Raw genomic sequence first — 20,103 nt, forward strand, 5'->3', positions numbered from 1 at the left:
ATTGCAGGCTGAACAGTTTTGAAGGCAAAAGCATTCAGCACACACATAAATAGTGTAGGTAAGAAGTGGTGCATGTGCAGTGAACACCCCTCAGATAACCTATCTATTGATTATACCAATTGTTTACATTGTGATGTCCCAGAAGAAAATAATTAAACAGGAAGCATTTACAGCTCTAGAAGAAACAGGAACTCTGCTCTGTTGAAGAGAACAGTTACTCGTTGTATTTGAAGATCTGAAGAAAATGTATGTTAACAAAACATCTGAACTTGTGTAATTAATACTTAAAGCCTAATATTATAGCAGATAATTTTTACACTCTATCATTTAACTTAAATTCTTAGAGATTCCACATGAGAAGTGCAGATACCGAGCAGTTCTGCAAATGAGTAAGTAATTCAGTATGTACTTACAGTCAGGACTGTTAAGGAAATGTTGCTTAATTAAGCCTCATTAATACAGACAGTTCCGTTTAAAAAAAAAAAAAATGTGCTGCTCAAAACAATCTTCATTTATTGCTCATTCCTGAATGTTTAGAACAGACTTAAAGTTTTAAATGCTTATCAATAAATATTAATAACACTGTATGTGAAAAGTTTTGGGTTTTTTTCCCTGCATCGGTAAAATTTCTTCTGAAAGAGGATGTCCTTATTCAAGTTGCTGGTAGAGGAAAGAACTGCACTCTAAGCAAATTTGGCTTAAGCGTAAGATAACCTACCAAGTAGCTATAGACTTTTTAAACATTGATAAAAGAATTCATGAAATGTCATTATTTTACATATGTCACTGCTGATGATGCTTATGGCATAAGTTGTTTAGCTTAATAGTTGTAATGATGGGTTCAGAAATTGAATTAACCTCCAGTATCTGTTCAGATGTAGAGCCCTTCTGTGTACCGGAACTGCAAAAATGTGCAAATTGATAAGCTCCATCCATTTTTTGAAAGATAAACTCTTCAAATATGGGTTTACAATGTGGAAATTATGCCTGCCAATATCTTTCATGTTCAGCAGAGGCTGTGTGAGGAGGATTAAGTCATTGTGCATCCTCTCAGGTTTCAAAGATGCTTCACAGGAGGCAGAATTACTTGCTGCTAGTCCAAACCAGTACAAAATCCCCCTCTTTGACCCCTGTCCTACATTTGAGATCCTGAAAATGCTCCCATTTACATAAATGTGAGTTGGATAAAGTATTCAATCCACCTTAACATTCCATCTTTATTCAACTTAGACACCTTTTTTTACTTCAAATCCTCCAGAGACTGGGTACCACGCTGAAGTGGGAAAACAGATCAATACAATCACACAGTGCACAATCTAAATTGGTACCATATTTGTGTATTTCAGAAGAAAGAGCAAGTTTGCCTCTTACAGTCTATAAGATGCTGTAATTACAGTAATGGAAACAAGAAGCATGAAGGAGAAGGGTTTGTGTAGGCTGAAATTTGGTCCCTCCCCTGCAGTTGAGCTGAGTTCAGCCAGCAATCTTGTGCCTCTCAAAAACTGGCATAAAATGCCTTTTAGTAGCAATCAGCACTTAGGAGGCTGCTCCTAACATAAATGAAAACTAAGCTGAAGGCAGAATGAGGCCACAGTTACCATGAATTCTCTCTTAGGAGACTCACAGATGAGTGGTTTAGGTCACTTAAGGAGTCACTGCCAAAGGTAATAGCAGCAGCAGGTTTAATCTGAATTTGGGAAGGTGCATCTTGACAAAAATCAGTGGCAAGTTTCATTCAATGACTGGATACACAGACAAAGCATACAGAACAAACTTGGATTAGAACCAAATTTTAGGTGATTGACGTGGAGAACAAGGATGAAAAAATGATAAAGATCTAAAAGGTAAGGGAGATGATCCCAGTGAGACATGGGTATTCCCCTTGCTTTCTAAATTCCTATTGGAGTGTTGGTGCAGCTGAGTCAAATCTTAGTCCCTGTCTTGGTCAATGGTTTATGTCTAAAGGATTTCATAGGGAAATGCAAGGAGTAGCATAGACTGTCTATCTCCAAGTGTATTTTTAAGCAATTTCAGGCCATGCTGCCATCAGCAAGGAGGTGAATTTGTGCCCTTCTTCTACACTGCTTCAGAGGAATGTTGGTTTTGATGTTTGCGAGTGAAAATTCAGTTAGGCACATTAACCTCATTAATCACAGTGTGAAGAAAAGCCCTGTCAGAGAATCCAGACTTTATCTTTGCCTTTTGCTTTTTGAGACACTAAAAGAAGGAGAAAAAAAAAGACATCAGATGTGTCTGAGTGGTAGTACTGAAACTCAGAAATTGTGACTGGACTAGGGGAAAAAACCTTTACCATAGGTGCCAGGAATGGAACCATGAATCTGAAAGGGAAACTTGAAAGGCAGACTGTCTGACATGTTTTGCTGGAAAGGTCTGCTGTTCTGATCCTGTTTTCTCTTTATGGACCAAATTTTTACCAAGTTGTATTTATTTCACTACTAACTTACACAAGTGCAAAAAGAAAATATATTATTAAATCCAGTGGGTTTGTGTTTGTACTTGTATAAATAACTCTTTAGCAAGCCATTTATTAGTTATTGCTACTACACGGCATCAAGGGATAAAAAAGACTCCCAGTGTAGATGTGCCTACACAAAGATTGTATTCATAAGGGAGCACTACAAATGAACACCAGCCTAAAAGGCAGATGCCATGTCCAGTATCTAGAATTTTGTATTTGAAGTTCATACACATAAGGACAGTAGCAGCCTTATCAGAAAGTGTCAGTTTAGCATTTATTTCAAAACTTGCAGTACTGACAGCTCCTACAGCATTGATGAGTTGGCTGCATAGAGGTGAAAGATTTCTGATCTTCCTGTCAACAAAAGCATTATGTAGACCTGATAGAGAAGCTAATGAAAATATTCATGGCAGTTTTGACCCTCACTGCTATTTTTTTGTGCTGACCCTTCATTTTTAAATGGATACGGGAAACAAATGAATCATCATTTTGTGGTGGCAAGTATAAGTTTCACTTCCAGGCTGAAGTGCATAGTTAATTACTTATTGACGACAATGCTCTTTCCAAGTGAGGGTAGACTGCATGTGTATGTTCCACTGCATAGATTATGTTGTCTTTAAACCAAGAATTTGGGAAGGGCAGGTTTTGAGTATTGTTTAACAGGCTTATAAAGCACAGGAAGCCAGAAGAGCTTTCGCAAATCCTGCAACTACTCTCTTGCAGTTGCCTGATATTCCCTTGCCACTTGCCTTTGCAAAAGATATTGGACATAGTTGAAGTATGGTTTCTGATCCCAGCCAAAATCAATGGAATCAATTGATCTCTTCTGTTATTGATTGAAAATCAATTGAAAATCAATTGCGGATTGAAAATCTTAATTGGGCCCTGCCACAGATTAAAACCCAATGCACTGTTATAGATGTCTTCATTTTGATTTTGGAGCTTTATATTTCTATTGTTGGAGTCTGTTGCCCTGTTGAGCAATAATGCCATTTACTGTGAGACACACGTCAGAACCACAGCTGAATAAATGCAACTTCCACACTATGAAAGCAGATTTAAAGCTGGACTTCCTCATATATAACAAGACTGCGTGACAGCTAGTGCTGACTTGTAGAACATCACAGACAGTATAAATACCTGGTACAGCTGCTGGGAGTTAATTTGCATAACATATTGAGGGCGGAGAACAACTGCCAAAAATTTTACATATCATCAATTCCCTCTATTTTTCTAGCTTCAAAGCAACATGCCTTGCTTTTCTGCTGAAACACACCTGTAGGTAGAGGCCAGTATTATACTAAAACAGGAGACAACTGGGTTTTTTTACCTGCCTGAGCTAAACAAGTACAATTTGACATTTCAGTTGGATACATGCAAAGTGATGAGTGTGTGTATATATATAATAACCACCCAGTTACTGCACTTTCTTTCTCAGAAAAATCCTGATAGCACTCTTCTTGAACAGCAATAATCACATCATTTTTTTAAGTGGCCATTTGATGACTTAAGCAGTTACTTTTGGATATAACCAGAACTCTGGAAATAAGTTTGAAGCATTTTCCTAATCAGCTTTTGTGTACAGTGTAGATATGAGCTCAAACCACCCGTGGCAGCAGTTCCTGTGCACATAATCTGCTGTGGTTGCTCAGCAGTGAGGAGGGCATGGCAGAGGGGGGGCCTGTTCCAGTGACTTCAGTGAGCTTAAAGCGTGCCTCGTTGCCTCCTTGGACTCAGGCAGTTTTTCCACACATCTCCAGGATGCTGTAGGAGTTTCTGTGCAGATTTGTTATCAGTTCTATGGTGGTTGGATATCCAGCTTTTGTCAGTCTATGGTATTTGCAGATTCAGTGGCTCTCCTGTTCTGAAATCTTACTCAGTAAAGGAGAGGCACTATCAGAACAGATGATTATAGCTCTGAATTACTTGGAAAAGGGAATGTAGAGGAAATGGAAGATGACATCTGAAAAGAAAGCCTTTTTCAAAGGAAAATTAAGAAGCAGACTTTCAATTAATGAAAATAGCAATAACTTGAGATAGAACTAAATAGGAAATAACAATACTATGTTGGAAATACTGCTGGGGCTCTTGAACTTTTTGCGTGAGGTATTTTCTGAGATTGTTTATCCTTACTGGGATAAGAGGAGGCAGCAGACTGATGAAAGAGGCAGAAAAGCAGTCACAGCACAGAGAACCCAATGGCTGTTGGGCTGGAACCGAGCTGGAAAGAAAAAAAACAACCCACCAAAAAAACCACAGAGACTTTAGCAACTACATCTGCTCTTTGGCTGCTGGATGTGTCTGGAGGGCTGGTGGCAGAATGTACTTCAGAAACCCACAGTGCCAAGCTGAGTGCAAATATCACTTCCTTAAATATATTTTTCTTCTTGTACCCCCATGAGGGAATACAACTCTAATCAATGAAATTAAATTGCAGTTTTGGAAAGCAAAAAGGGAGAAAGAAGCTGATGACATGTCTAGGGTATTTTAACATTTGAGGGAAATCTATTGTCCTGGGAAGGTGAGGGGGGCACTACGGTAGGTATTTCTATTTTGTTTTAGCAACCAGAGCATGGACATATTCTCAGAAGCCACAGTTCATGCTCTGGGGGAAAAATGCAAAGTATCATTTACATGCCAGCTGTACTACAGTGTTTGTCACCCTTCTCAACACAGCACCATTGCCTTTTCTATTTTTTATCACTTTTATAAACTTATACACAATAGGATTGTATGGAGGGAGAGTCAGATGAAAAGATGGTAAAGTAAAACTTTCATTTTTGTGACAGAGAGCATCTTCTTAGTTTCAGAAAGAAATCTCCATCTGCAGTTTTCCAGGAAGCTGTTTCTTTAAAAAGATGTTTTCAAGATTGATTGGTATCAGGTGTTCACTGCCATTTGATGCAGGTGTTACCATGGTGACCACTCCACTCCTCTAGGTAGGCTGTCAGAGGCTATAATTGTGCTTTAAAAATCCAGTGCGCAGTATGATAACCTGCACGGAAATAAGATGTGGCCTTGCTCAGACACAGGTCTGTCTCTGAATTTGCTGATTTGTGACTGCAAGCCACAGAAGATTGTATACTGATGTCTGGGGGGATATTCCCTCCCTCCTTTTCTGTGTGACAAAGAGGCACAATAGGCTCTACAATATAATGGGAAAAATTAAATTATTTTAGCCACACTTCGTCCCCAGCCCCATTTGAGTCTGTGGCTCTTTCTGGTCTCAGGCCAGGAGATAAAGCAGGTTGGAGCTCTGCTGTGACTATGTGGCTCTGCTTGTGTCTGCCTTCTGCTAGGGTGTGTGAAAAAAGGTATTTTACTGATACACTGGCATCTGTGTGGCTGTACTCCAGACAGTGGCAATCCTGAAATGCCTCCTCTGCCTTTGACAAATCTCTGACCAGGGATTAAAAATGCATTACCCTTCAAAATGCTGCATGCTGACCTTACATTTCATGGAACCTAGTGCTGCAACCACACATTTGCCTTTTTACAGTGCAGCTGGCAGCAGTGCTACACTTGTTCCTTAGGTTCTTCAGGATTAGGGACACAGGTGCCCCTCTTTCCACATGCTGCTTATGTCTGTGCAAAGGTAGTTTGCCATTTTGCCTGCCACAGTCTGTAGATGCCTGCATTTCTGCTTCAGGCCAAGTAAGTTGTAGTTGGCACAAAAAAAGTCATTGATTGCAATGCTTATTTATTACCTTGAATTCTGCATCAGTATGATGGAAGGTAAAGAGAAAAGTTGGTAAAGAGTGAGGAAATTATAAGGACAGGTTGAATATCAAGAGGCGAAAGCTGAAAGAGCAGTAGATTTAGAGGCTATTGTGCATCCTGCCCCAATTCCTCTATATCTCAGCTACTGTTTCTCAGCAGCAGCCAAAAGCCCCAGGCTCAGGATCCTATGGATCCCTTAGGCAGGATGACATCCTGGGAACCATGTTTTTTATAACTGGCTGTATCTTTGCTCTGTTGGTCTCCTCAGAGGGCCTGGATTCAAGACCACAGCAGCAAAATAGCCCTACAAGAACAGCCCGATCTGTTGCAGATTGGATAGCAGGGAAAAGTCTTACTGTTAGAACAGAAAATTTCCCAATTAAATAAACCTTTCTGATGAAGTCTTTCACATTTCTTTAATTTTAATAGGGCTCTATCCTTTAAGTTGCTAAATAGCTTTTATGTCTCCCCAGCAGAGGTAGAGAACTGTAGACATCAGCAGTGCTCAGTACTCTGCAGAGTTAAGAACAGAAAGTTGACCACTTGGACCTTTTGTGTCATGGTAGTCTCTCTTAAGCCTCCAACTGCTATTTTGAAAGACAATATTAGAAAATAAGATTAAATAAATATTTATGGCCCCAGTTGTACTGAGTGCTTAAGAGTTTTTTTTAAAGGATGTAGCTGTGAAAACCAGACATGCAGTCGAGTGCTCGTATGTAGTGGAGCTGTGCAGTACAATGGTGTGTAGTGCTACAGCTTGGATTTCAAATGACTTTTGATTGTATAGTATGCTTCAGTTTATTGATTTTACATTATCCTCTATTGTATTTGAGTTGTCTTTTGCTAGGTATTAAGTGGGCTCTAATACCACACATAAATGGAACACCTACACATAGTTGAAGGTGAGTGCAATTAGCAGTCCTTTAGGTCAAATTTGTCATGTCCCCACTGTATTAAGTACATGCCCTACAGCTGTGCTGGGCATCTTTTAGAAGCCACAGCTACTCCAGGATTCAAATGCTTAAACTGAAATTTCCCATTGGCTTTTAATTAGGTTAAAAAATTAATGTGCAACCAGTGAGCTGTTTAATGGAAACAACTAAACCAGACCCTAATGCAGTCATCTAGCAGTTTGAATTAAATATCAAAAGCAGATAAAGAACAAAAGAAGTCAGACTTTATATAATGTAGAGCATGACATGAAAACTGACTGATATCTGAGAGGATGGTAAACAAGAGCATCTGTCCTTTCAAGCATCACTTTTATTAATAAATAACAAGCGTTTTAATGGGTTGCTTTGCATCTAACTGTGTAAATAAGATTGGAAAATGCCAGCCAAAGCTACTACAGCACAATCAAACACTGAATTTTTGGCATAAAAGAGAGAGCTTCCATGGCTGGTTCCTTAGTGGAGAAAAGGTACACGGAAATTGATGTAATTTACTAATTATTGACTCATTCTTCATGTTTTTACTTTTGTTTCTCTGATTCCTTCCTTCTTTGTGGGGAAGGGCTTCCCCTTCTGCTTTTGCTGTGTTCCTCTAAGCAAGAGAAACATGCAACAGAAAACCATCTGGAAACCGGACTCGGTGCCAGCCCTATTGAGAATAAAAAAGCTGATTTTTGATGCCTGATTTGGAGTACCACATGCTCTGTTCTGTATGTCTCACAGCCAAGATGGAAATCTGTCACCATGCCCAGTTTCCAAAACATGGAAACTCTTAGAATACAGATTCCTGCTGTATCAGGGGATAGTTCCCTATCTTTTTCACACCTGTTGAGTGAGCAGCTCAACCTGAAAACTCTTACCCTGCTCTGTGCATTGCCCACAGTAAACTAAACTTTACTCACCAAGGAAGGCATAACAACATCTTGGGCAGCACTCATTAAACCATGTATGGAAGACTGTCCAGTTTTGCTTCTGCCTTACCAGAAGGATGTTGATAAACTGGAGCTGGAGTTGGTCAGGGAGGAGCACTTAAGGAGATGATGAGGAACAGGCTCCTGTTCAGCTTGGAGAACACCTGGGGGACCTATGACCAGCCTTCTCCTATATTGCTGAGAAGGTGGAGCTGGTCTCTTTACAGAGTTGCACATGAGGAGAGCAAGAGACTATGACAGCAGATTCAGACCTGAGGTAAGGAAGAGCTGTTTCTTCATGAAGACAGTAAAACCCTGGCACAGAGAGGTTTTGGATTTCTATCCTTGAAAATATTCAATAGCTGAAAGGACAAATCTGTGGTAAGTGTGATCTGAATTAGTTATTGACTCTTCTTTGAGTAGGAGGTTGGAGTAGATGACCTGAGGTCTTTTCCAACCTGAATTATTCTGTGATTTTATAACAATGAGTTTTCAGCCTTGATATATCCTCTACTTCTGGTTCTTTCCCAGTCACCTCCTCCTGTCCTGCTCTCAGAGACTTACATGCAATGCAGGGTAGCACTGCTGTTATCCACCAAGAGAGCCTTGGTGACATAATGAAAAGTGTGCTGGTTTTGAGATCTGGACAAACTCCCATTTTGACAAAATCCTACCTTGTCTTCTAGGACAGCTGCTTAGCCAGGACTTTTAGACAGCTGTCTCCACAAGAAATTGTTTGCTTTCCTTTCATTCTGCCATATATTTTATTTAGAATGATTCTTTGTTGTCTTTCACATTGCTGTTCATCTGGAAGCTGATATTTGACTTCAAAATGGTGGTTGGCAAGAAGCCACAGTAGTAATTAGCAGGAAGGCAGAACAGAATTCCAACCAACACTTAGCTGGTATTAGAGGTATTTTAGTATTGCAAAAATGAAGGGTTTTTTTCTGCTTCAGCAAATGAATAAGTAATACTGTCTAGAGTTCCAGCCTCAAGCAAGTTCAAAGAACTTGTATTCAGGGTCCAAAATAAAGTGGAGGAATTTCTGGGAGCAGGAGCAGGAAATGAGCCAACGACAGTGGATACATTTTCATTTAGGCAAAAAGACACATGGGAAAAAAAATTTTAAACCACATGCATCAAAACCAAGTGTCATTGGCAAGGGACTGAATGACTTCTTGCATGAGAAAAGTGTAAAACATGTTTCACACCTAGTCAACACCTTGACTGATTCTGTGCCAGAGTTCAAACCTATGCCAGCCTGTCCCTGTGGCCTTGTAAATGTGCTTGGGGAAGAAGATGGTTATGACCAATGCTGAAGTTTAAGCTACTGATTTCTACCTGCCTGCCTCATCCATTTACTCCCATCTGAACAGAAGAACTTTGTTTTGTTAGCTTGTTTTCACTATGAAAGAGTTGATTGTTTTTTGTTTTTTTGTTTTTTCCCCAGGATACAGACATTTTAGTGTATTCTTAAATTCATGGGTGTTGAAATCCTGAAGCAAAAATCAGTGGATTGTAGCCTCTGAGAAGCCACCAGAGTCTGCTTCCTCCCCGAACTTTCTTTATGTCTCTTACACCCCATCTGCCCAGAAAGTATTCAGTAAAGTCAAGCAGGATTCCTTGCTTTGATTTAAATGGGTTTTTTTTTAGTTGTCCCAGAAGCAGTGACCCTGATTCGCTTTTATATGCAGAGCGTTTTTTAGAAGACTAAACAGAATAAAGTTGAACTACTTTGTACTCTTCCTAAGTATATTACTTGTTCCCTTCTCCTCCACAGCTGACTTTGAGAAAAGCTCAGCAAGCTCATGCTTTTCTTCAGCAGCAGAGTCAGACTTCATATAGGATGGGCAGATACAAAGACATCGTCCAAAGTGTGCCTATGAATAGTCTGAAATAATGACTTAATAGTAAGTCTGAAATAATGTTAGTAAATTCCCGAATTTATTTTCTTTCCTAAAATTGAAGGGACTGCAAATTTCTCATGTGGACTAATGAGTGTAAAATTTCTAAAATTGTGTTGAAGAATATAACAAGAACACTTTTTTTTTTTGGCCACTATTGAATGCTTTGTATTACATTTTTTCCCTAAAAATGTTACTTTGAAGAGGAAACTTGCTAGATTGGCTTATAAGAAGAACAAAGAGTCTCTCCTGGAAAATACAGAATCTTGGGTTGACAGAGAGGTGGAATGAAAAGTTTGCTTATCAAAGGTCACTTCATTTCATCCAGTTATGCCACCTTGAGAATTGATTATTGTTTTTTTCTTAGCAGTTGCAGAATTCACTGACGTCAAACTCAGTTATTAACTTGGGATGTGCCTGAAAATTTCTCTCCAAAAAAGCCATGTGAGCAAGGCTTTTCAGAACTTGGGCAAATCAGCTTTCTATTTGGTGAGGGGAACAAAACAAGGGGCATTTTGTGATGTGTGATGAAAAATGGGCTGTCATCAGTTCAGGCCTCACTGTGTGATGATCCAGGTCCTGAACTGGGTGCAGCCTGTTCATTTTTTTTGGGATTGAGGTGACTGTAGGAGTCATGCAACAAACACAAAAATTGATGCCCAGAGGATCCAAAATAATTGGATAAATAACTTCTGCTTATTTTGGACATGTTTGTGGTCTCTATCTCTAGAACTGTGTGTCTCTAACAGCCTACACTGATCTTCTTTACTATTTTCAGGATTCTAACTCCAGTATTCCTCACAAACTAATGTATGCCATGCACTTAAACTTTACCAAAGGCTGGCAAGAGGCATAAGGTTTTTCCCCTGAGTATAGTTATATTAAAACTGTCAAATAACTCTCTCCAGTGTAAATAATCACTGTTTGAGTTTGATACATGCAAATAATATAAACAATTGACAGATGATTCTTCAACTTTCTTTCAATGCTGTTACTTTCTTTATAGGTATAGTAACTCCTCATTGGCAAGGAGGAATTCCAATAACCATTCCCCCAGGGAGATCAGAAAAACAATTAAGTGTGGCGAGTCAACATAGCATGTAAAGACAGGCAATTACAACTGTCCTGTCATCAGATCAGTAGGTCTGTGTTGTGATTTACCTAATTTACTTCCAGTTGCAAGAAGTAAAGAGGGGTAAAGCATTTTAAGAAATGTCATAAGGTGCTTTACAACTCTTGTCCCCAAGACCTCTTGTTGAGGTCTTTTTTAGTTTTTTGTCAGTATTTTGGTAATGTAATATTGGCAATACAAGGAAAATATTCCTTCAGAGAAACATTCAGCAGTTCCTTGCAGTATAGTAAATGTTATTACTGTCAAATCTTACTTAAATAAATATACAGTGCTTTGGTTTGATTTTGTTTTAGTTTAGCTCATGTTTGGTGTAGCTCTTTCTAAAAGCTCTATGCTTATGACAATTTTTAGCTTCCAGTTTTTAGCTAGGAGCTAATTGAAGAAAAGGACAGGTAAGAATTCATGGCTTGTGAGGAGAAAACAAGCACAGTTATTACAGTACTCTGCTGGAAATGTGAAAGTTATGAATGTTGGTCTGGTTCCAAGGACTCTTATTGTATAAGAAATAGTATCTGCATAAATTACAGAAGCAGGTTTATTTAGGTTACAAGAATAATATTTTTCCTTTGTATTTCAGGTGGTGGCCTGACAAATGCCAGTCCTGACCCCCACATTTTGTGACATAGTTTGTTTTTGTTTTTGTTTTTGTTTTTGTTTGTTTGTTTGTTTGTTTTTTCACTCAATAAAAGCATTGCCTTAAAGTGTGAAGACTAGCGCAAACCTTGAGTTGACATCAAAAAAACAGAATTTCAGTTACAATACTTCTGCACAGTGGAAAGTGCTATTGCTCAGCTTAATTTCTTCTCTGGGGATCAAAGCACTCACCTAGGAGAAAACAGGTCTAGGCAGTTTTTCTTCAAATCCCAAGGTATTCCTCTGTGCATGTTTTCAAAAGAAAGAATGAGCCATGGCTGGTGGTTTGAGGGAGTCATTGCAGAGGTGATGATTTCTTTATTGGCAGAAGGGAGCAGTGAGTAGACGCAGGTGCTGCCTGGCAACCCAGAGCAGGGTAAAGTCTGTGATGGGTGGGATCCCTAGGCAGGCCCTTCTCCTAGGTGTTACCTGTTGCTTATTTCCAGGTGGCTCTTCCTTCATATATGAAATTTGTAGATTGAAGTAATTTTCTGAAGCATCCAGTTTGGGAGAAAAAGCGTTGGCATCTAGTTCCGCAGTTTGGCTTCTCTGTACTTTGCAGATCTGCTACCTCAAGCAAAGGTGACACAGCACCTCTCATACATATACATGTTCTTGGCTGAAGAATGAAGAAAATCATGATGCTGTGAATAAAACCCAGATGCTGTGAAGAATTTTGGTGTGTGAAATGAAAAAAAAAGGCATGATCAGTTCCAGGGACAGTAGTGGGCCTTCATCACAACAGTCCAAGAATTATTTACTTTGCAAGTGACTACTTGCACTGAGCTTAGCCCCACCTTTATTCACTTTAGACAAAGGTGTTGATTTATTAGTTTTAGGATAACCCCAAACAGTTTCATATCCAATGAAATTCAGAGAAGTTCTTCTTATCCCTAGTTACCCCACCTTAATGGCTATGGCAAGAGCATTCATAAATAAAAGAATTTGGATGACACATCTTCTCAGACATCAGTGTAGGGATGTCCACACCTAATAATACAAAATAAATGCATGTTACAAATAAGCTGAAATGCCTTTATATGTGTTTTATAAACCTAAGAACATTATGGACATCAATCCATTAATATGTTTCATGGTCTAATTTTGATTTCTTAAAAAATTTCATACAAGATAACTTGGTTGGCCTTTAAAAAGACTTAACTGAGCTTCTCAAATGCATTAAGTTCAAGTTCAGAATACTTTGTCCATATGTTAGCAAATTAATAAGTAGAACTTATTGTAGAAAAAGTCAACAAGTAAGAGTCTCAGACATGTTATCTGAAAAATAAATTTATTGAAATGCAAAAGTGGTTTTATAAATGATGATGTGCCAGGCTGGACTTTACACAACCCAAGTATATTGTTTGGGAGACTCTGAATGCACTCATTACTGCAAGACCAACAAAGTTTATCTGAGTTTACAGTAAATAACCTGTCCTTGCATATGTAATGGGCAAACTTTCATTAAAGCATCCTGCTGCATATTAGGAAGCTCTTAGATCATTATTTTATCTGGCACCAAGCCACTTAGTAAACTTCCAAGTGTGAAAGTTTTGTTTCTAAGTCACAGTTTTGGAAGCTGCAGTAACTGTTCAGAAAAATCTAGCCTTTAGCTGGTAGAATCCCTGAAGAGCTGCAAAGATGTGTAATAGACAAGCTTTTGTTCTTCAAAATAGAATAAAGAGAACGCATCAACAGACCTTTTGTATGTGAATGGAGTTTTCTTCCTCTCCTCAGCACTTAGGTACCTCTAAAGCAGCCAAAATCAATACACAAAATGCCAGGTTTGAAAGGGCATGTGAGCAAAGAAAGCATTTTGGGCTGAGTGTGTGGTTCAAAACACTGACTGTACTATCAATTTGCCCAGTAATGTAGTAAAAGCATGGGGTTTGGTCTTCAGGTGAGCAACAGACTTGGAACAAGACAGCATTTTAACTTGAGATAACAGTCACAATTTGATTCTTCCCTGCTAAAACCAGGCATGATTTCTGAAGGGAGGGGGAATGGAAGGGAAGACAACAGCTTGGGAAAAGGGCTAATGGTACTGTTACCATTGCATTATCACCAGCTAGGCTTTGTGTGAGTATCAGCATGGTATCAACAACATACCTTCTTTCTGCCTCTGTAGAACAGGTAGTGTGACTCTGATACATTTTATGTCTCACTCTATTCACATTACTCTCTCCAGATCCTGGTTCTTAATTAAAAACCCGTTCTTGCTTTGCCTTGCCATCTATAATAAAATAAATGGAGCATATTTTGTAACTAGTGGCCAAAGAAAGATACATCAGTGAATTTTCTTCTGAATGGTGTTAATTGAGCAAAACCAATAAAATAGGCATAACTGATATGCACAAGAAGAAAACTAATTTTACAGAGTGCTAAAAGCTTCAGGCAAGATTGTGGTTTTCCTGTAAATTTATGCTCTCTTTATTGTATTAGCAACTGTGGCAAAAATGTTGAGGTGGAAGCTGAAAAGTAGCACTACTTATTTTGAAGTATTCTGGAATCCAGTAATCTCTGTGATGTAACCATTTCTACTTCAAAATGCTGACCTTTGTTAATATTCTAATAACTTTCTGGAGCAGCATTTTTATAACTAGTAGCTGTGAAACAGGCAGGAGTTCTCTTAGCCCTTCACAAAGTTTGTACTGTGTTTCATCAAGTGATTTCATTATTTCTCAACATAGTGCAGTGAAAAGGTTGTTCATCCAAGACAGAATCTGGGGAAGAAAAGGTTATACTTGCCAAGAGTTGCATTGTTGAATACATTGGTAGAGACTTTAGGGTGGTTTCATATTGTACCCAAATTAAAGCATAAGTTGTTTGAAGGCTAAATAAATTGCCATTTAAACAAATAGTTTATTTTTTTTAACTTTTTTTTCCTGTCTAGGTTAAATATTAGAAATAGACATGATGCTGTCGAAAAAAGGAATATGTATGTAGGCAAATTATTTTCTTTTCTGCTACCTAACTATGTGTCCACTGACATCCATTGAAATATCCCTTTTTCACTCTGGTAGATAAGTAATCAACTGATGTGAGCAATTTGTGTTAAGACCCCTATCTCAGTAGTGCCAGTTCACATCTAGAGAAACATAACTCCTGTGAGATTGCTTTAGATTTACAGCAGCTGAATTTTATTCATCTTGGGTCTTCTTTGTTGGAAGAAACCTATTCAGTGGAAAATAAACCCCCTCCTCCCCCTCAGGCTCCCCCATCTCAGACCCCCCCCCCATTTGTAGATGGAGCAATCTTGACTTGGTACAGAACATTGAATCATTTCCTCAACCAAGAAGTTAATTTTTCTTGATTGTTTCTTTGCCTTTTTTTTTGCTGCTGACGTACATGGCTCATAAGATGTTTGTGTCTTCAAATTGATGCAGCCTTTCTGATTTTTACAAGCACAGAGGCTTTTCCAGTGGCAACTTGCTTCTCTTGTACTTATGTGATGGCAGGTTATTTTTGTGGAGACAGTGGAATCTGGAGGGCTGGCACAGCTTGAGTAGTGGCTCTCTTCTGTAGCTCATGCCGGCCCCTCTTGAAGCCATGCTGTAGGGCTGAAGGCATACCTGAACCATGAACATTTAAGGTATTTAGCATTCTGAGGGGCAGAATTGTGCAGATTGCCAGGAAGCCTTGCTAATGACTCCTCTCTTGCAGGCTTCTTGATTCTTCATCCAAATCAACAGATAGCTAATACAACATTAGGCAATGTGGTTATTGCCAGATAGCTTCCTTGTCTGCTGTGAAACTCTCCGTGTTTAGATGCTGAAATATGAACTCTTTTAAGTTTAGGTATTTGCTGAAAATATGATGGCAAAATATTATCTTAGAGCAGTGTGAAAGCAGTTTTTATGCCACAGTTATGTGTTCTCTGTTTGGATAGCAGGATGCCACAGAACAGCCACGGCTTGTTGCTTACACGGTGTCCAGGCAGCAGTTGCCACCTTTGGGGTGAACGTAACAGCACTGCTGGTGCAGAGGGATTTGCCTTCCATTATGAGAGGATGGAGAATTCCTTTATTAATGGCACTGTTGTTAAGGATTTACTTTTGTACCAGAAGTGCCCTGAATGAAAAGGCTGAAGTCCTGAAGTCCTCCTGTATGGCATTCTCTCTGTATGTGAATTTGTAATCTGTTCATTTATTTTAAATGTATGCAAGTTTATCTTCCTTCTTGGCAACAGTTCAGCTTTCCCTTGGTGTTTTGCTGTAGTCAGCTGAGAAGACAGACATTGAGATCACTTTCCAGTTGTTTCTGGGTGTTTCTGGTATTCATCAGCCTCTTTTTGCTGTCCTGTAAGTAGCTTTTCTCTCATGTTCTCATTTGCTGTATTATATTCTGTGCCTCTTTTGAGCTGTTTTTAAAACATTTTGGCAGGGTTTTATTAGCATCTGCCATTCCTGCAGAACTTTAGTTAATGAGTTATGCTTTTTTCCTTACTGCTTTGAACAGACTAAGTAAACAGAGAACTTCCCCCTTTTTTAAATGTTCATAGCCTTGCCAGTGTTTTTCTGCTGCTGGATTTTACATGCTGTGGGAGTCATCTTTGTCTTTCTAGGCTCTCCTTTGAAATGCTAGAGCTAGCTTGTTGTTTGGTATAATAAATGTGGTTTGATTAAAAGCCAAAAACCCTCCATATTATAAGTTAAAATTATGTTCTTGGCTGTGACTATCAGTGTTTTAGGGAGTTCCCTGTTTAGAAGTACAGAGATGAGTTCAGTTTCTGTGGGTGCATCTTTTCCTCCTTCAGAAGGGAAGAGGAATTCATTGAGTGAAGCTATTTATTTGGCCCTTAAAATGCAGACTGTCAGGTCAGCCCTGAAGAGACATCTGTATCAGAGCCAGGTTTCTGGAGCTGTTTGTGACCATGAAGAGTCTGAGATGGAGTGCTGGACACAAACAGCTCTGAACTGAGCAAGAATAGCTGTTTTTGCTTGTCCTTGGCCTTCACACAGTCATCTGAGGGACTGCAGTTGAGGGAAAAGTGCTGAAACTTCTCAGGCGGAGCAAATGCTGCTCTTAGTTTTTCCCCTCTATTAGCATACATGAGCAATTTGTGGAGGGTATCTGCAGGAATTTATTTTCTGACAGTGTTCTTCTGTTCCTGCATTTCACTGAACAAAGCTGTAGTGGTTTAGTTGATGTCGCAAGGAACAGAATGTGACCCATGGTTTTAAAAAGAGACTAGCATACAGGTGCTGTTCAGTGAAAGGCTGTGCCTGTTCATCTGCAATCAAAACGCAGAACTATTTCCGCACTTCTTTTAAAGAAAAACACAAGTTAGAAATACAACAAACCTTTCATCTGCTCATTTTGAAGTGAGACATAAATATAGCAGGGAAGACCAGGGAAAAATGTTATCATGCCTGTAATCTGTGGCAGCTCTTCAAGAACAAGAGGTCATCTGCAGAAAGGGTCTCTTGAAATCTCCCCATCTGCAGTTTTCCACCCAAATTCATGCAAGGCTCTAGAGAGGAGATGTAGGCTCTCTTCATCTCCTGAGTGAAGTTTAGAATAAGATAATCCATCATCTCTAAGGATATGCACTCATTGGGAGACCATGACAAGCAGCTTCATATTTTTGACCTTTTGAATATATAGGTCTTAATGTAGAACTAAATCCCAGTATGTGAACCAAGGAGTAAGTATTTTGAGTACTACAACATCAATGATCTACACTTGTCAGTATCACTTCCAGGCTTTCTTTAGAACTGTTCAACTCATACTTCCACCAAAAAAGCCCAATAAAGCCTCCTATGGAATTTCCATTAAGGAATGCACTTAGGTCTGTGTGTTTCTGGGAAAGACATATATTTGCAGAGTATGTCCTCTAAAGTGGTCTTGGCTTGCAAAAGGAGTCACTGAGTTATAATGCCTATATATTTTTTGCCTTTTCTCTTTTTCTGTGCTTAATAAGATAAAATAGGGGGAAAGAGACTTCTGAAGAATCTGCATGGAAAACAAAAAAAAAAAAAAAAGAAGACTGATTAATTTACACTGTCAGGTGTCAGGCTGTAATATGATTATGATGACAAAACTAAAAAGGAAATGTTCAGAGCTCATAGGCATTTAAGGAGAGGTCATTAGCTTAGTAGATGGGAAAAATTTGTTTCTGAGCATTCTGCAGCCCCTGAATTCACACATTACACAGGTACATGCTCTGACCAAATGCCGTGTAGGCTGCAAAACCTAAAGAGGAGCTTGCCAGGGGGCTGTTATTTCCAGTTAAACATAAAATCTGAAGGCTACAGAATGTCAGTGCTGAGTAGTAATCTTTATACAAAGGAAAATGAGTCCTTTTGGGCTCTTCATTCCCCTGCAGCAGAGTGCCTTCAGCAAGGGATTGAAATGGCAGGTGTGAGTAACTCCAAATGGTACGTGTGACTCCCCCTCTGCAGGTTGTGTTGCTCATTCTTGTGTCTTTCTGTGGGGAGATTCACCTGTGGTGCTGCCTGGGTAAGAGCCTTTGCAGGCGTGGTGGAGCCTTTTGCTGTGGTCCTTCTGTGGGGCAGAAGGAAATGTGCTGTATTACTGGGGCTGTGTATGGCCTCTTTCCAGAGCAACAAAACTCAGTGAAGTTGTGTTTGTGGGCCTCCAGGGGTGAAACCACAAAGTGAAAATTTCAGGGGGGTCAAAGAACCTGGTGATTAAAGTAGTCGCCATATCCATAGCAACAGAGCTGACTGTCCTCCCACCCTGTGCCAATCCCTGAATACTGGCAAGAACTCTTCAGGAGCAGTCAGAGCTCTCTCTCTTGTCTGGACCCAGTAAAAAAGTTTCATTAAAATGATGTGATTCAGGAATTACATGGCACCATCCCTGCACAGTGGAAGTGCAGATTCACCTTTTCCTGTGAGTTTTCAAGATGAAAATCCTATCTGCTCCAAACGGAAGCAATGTTTGCTTAGACAAGCTTCTTGCTTGTTGCTTCTGCTACTCTTGTGGAAGAACGGCATTGCTCTAACATGTCAAAATTAAACCCACCTCTCACTCAGAATATGGCAGACTGAATGTTAAATTAAAACTAAAAAAGATGAGGAGAAAGCAAGCTGATTGTTAAACTTTTAAATCTAAAGGATTCAATATGTGGAACTTCCACTTAATATTGTTTGTATAATGAATAGGAACAACACTTGATTGCTTGTTTATATTTTGGTTTTCATTCCTTCACTTTCCTTAAGTCCATGAGAGCCCATGGGTCAATGGTCCATGCAGATTAAGAGTGGATCATGGTATCCCAGCTAAAATAGCTTAAGGGTCCAGCCATACTTAGAATCATAGAATGGTTTGGGTTGGGAGGGATCTTCAGGGGTCATTTAGTCCAATGCGCCTGCCAATGGCAGGGACACCAGCAACAAGATCAAGTTGTTCAGAGCCCCATCCAACCTGACCTTGAATGTTTTGAGTGATGGGGCATCCACCATCTCTCTGGGAAACCTGTGCCAGTGTTTAACCACCTCCTGTAAAAAACTTCTTCCTTATGTCTAATCTAAATCGATCCTCCTTCTGTTTAAAACCATTATCTCTTGTCCTGTCACAACAGGCCCTGATAAAAGTTTTTATTCTAGGCCCCCTTTCAGTACTGAAAGTCTGAGTATTTCATTCAAATAATTTATAAAAAGCACACTTAAACCTTCTACTGTCATCTTTTAAATCATCCTGTATGTAATGGTGATCTTCACAGTCTCCTTATCAATTGAGATATAAATACATCTTTTTTTGGTCCCTATTTAAAGCACTTAATCCAGGTGTTTCAATAGCAGGGCATGTTTACTGAAGGATTATTTATCAAATGGAAAGGGTTCTTTGAAAGCCATTTGCCTTAATTAGAGATAATTTTAATTGAATTAATTTAAAATACATTAATTCAACTGTGTGGAAATGACCTGTCTGCCAGCCTCATATATGCCTTGGAAAGGTCTATTTGGTTCTTGTTATTCAAAAGATGGTAGGCTATAATAATTGGAGGTGGGGATTTGCTTTTAGGGCATAGATTTTTTGAGAAACAATAATTCTTCTTAATTGCCAAGTTTGCTGAGACCATGAAATAATTTCCTTAGCATATTTTAGTAGAATTTTGATAGAAATATATATTCTTATTTATGAAACTAGTCTATAACTGTGAAGCTCTAAGATAGGAAGGCTGGTTTAGTATCCCAGGCTAAGGTCATTAGAGGGTAATAGGGATGATTCATACTTTCATAAAATAGAAGTATATTGCAAGGCTAAAGAAATTAAACCAAATTAATCCCATGTGTATTTTACTGACTTGTTTAGGCTTGTAACTACTATGAATTTTACCTATTAGACTTATTCTCCTAGGAAAAAGAGACACTCTGAAACAGCATGAAAGTCAGGGAGGTTTATA

General features: G+C 39.1%; 1 protein-coding gene across 5 annotated transcripts in view; it reads left to right on the forward strand.

The window, feature by feature from the left end:
• Positions 1-20,103, forward strand: part of PKIB (cAMP-dependent protein kinase inhibitor beta) — a 53,327-nt gene that overhangs the window by 17,181 nt on the left and 16,043 nt on the right. The window contains exon 1 of one of the 5 annotated variants that reach the window (XM_085575105.1): positions 1-15,850. This exon is cut by the window's left edge and continues 16,032 nt beyond it. The exons of 3 other annotated variants lie outside the window; for them this stretch is intronic. The gene's annotated coding sequence lies outside the window, so the exon portion shown is untranslated. Of the gene's footprint in view, positions 15,851-15,873; positions 16,031-20,103 lie in introns of those variants that run through there. One more of the 5 variants, XM_021547109.3, reaches the window with a different exon arrangement.

Source organism: Lonchura striata, chromosome 3 (genome assembly GCF_050655825.1).
Source record: "Lonchura striata isolate lonStrDom1 chromosome 3, ASM5065582v1, whole genome shotgun sequence".
NCBI lineage: Eukaryota > Metazoa > Chordata > Aves > Passeriformes > Estrildidae > Lonchura > Lonchura striata.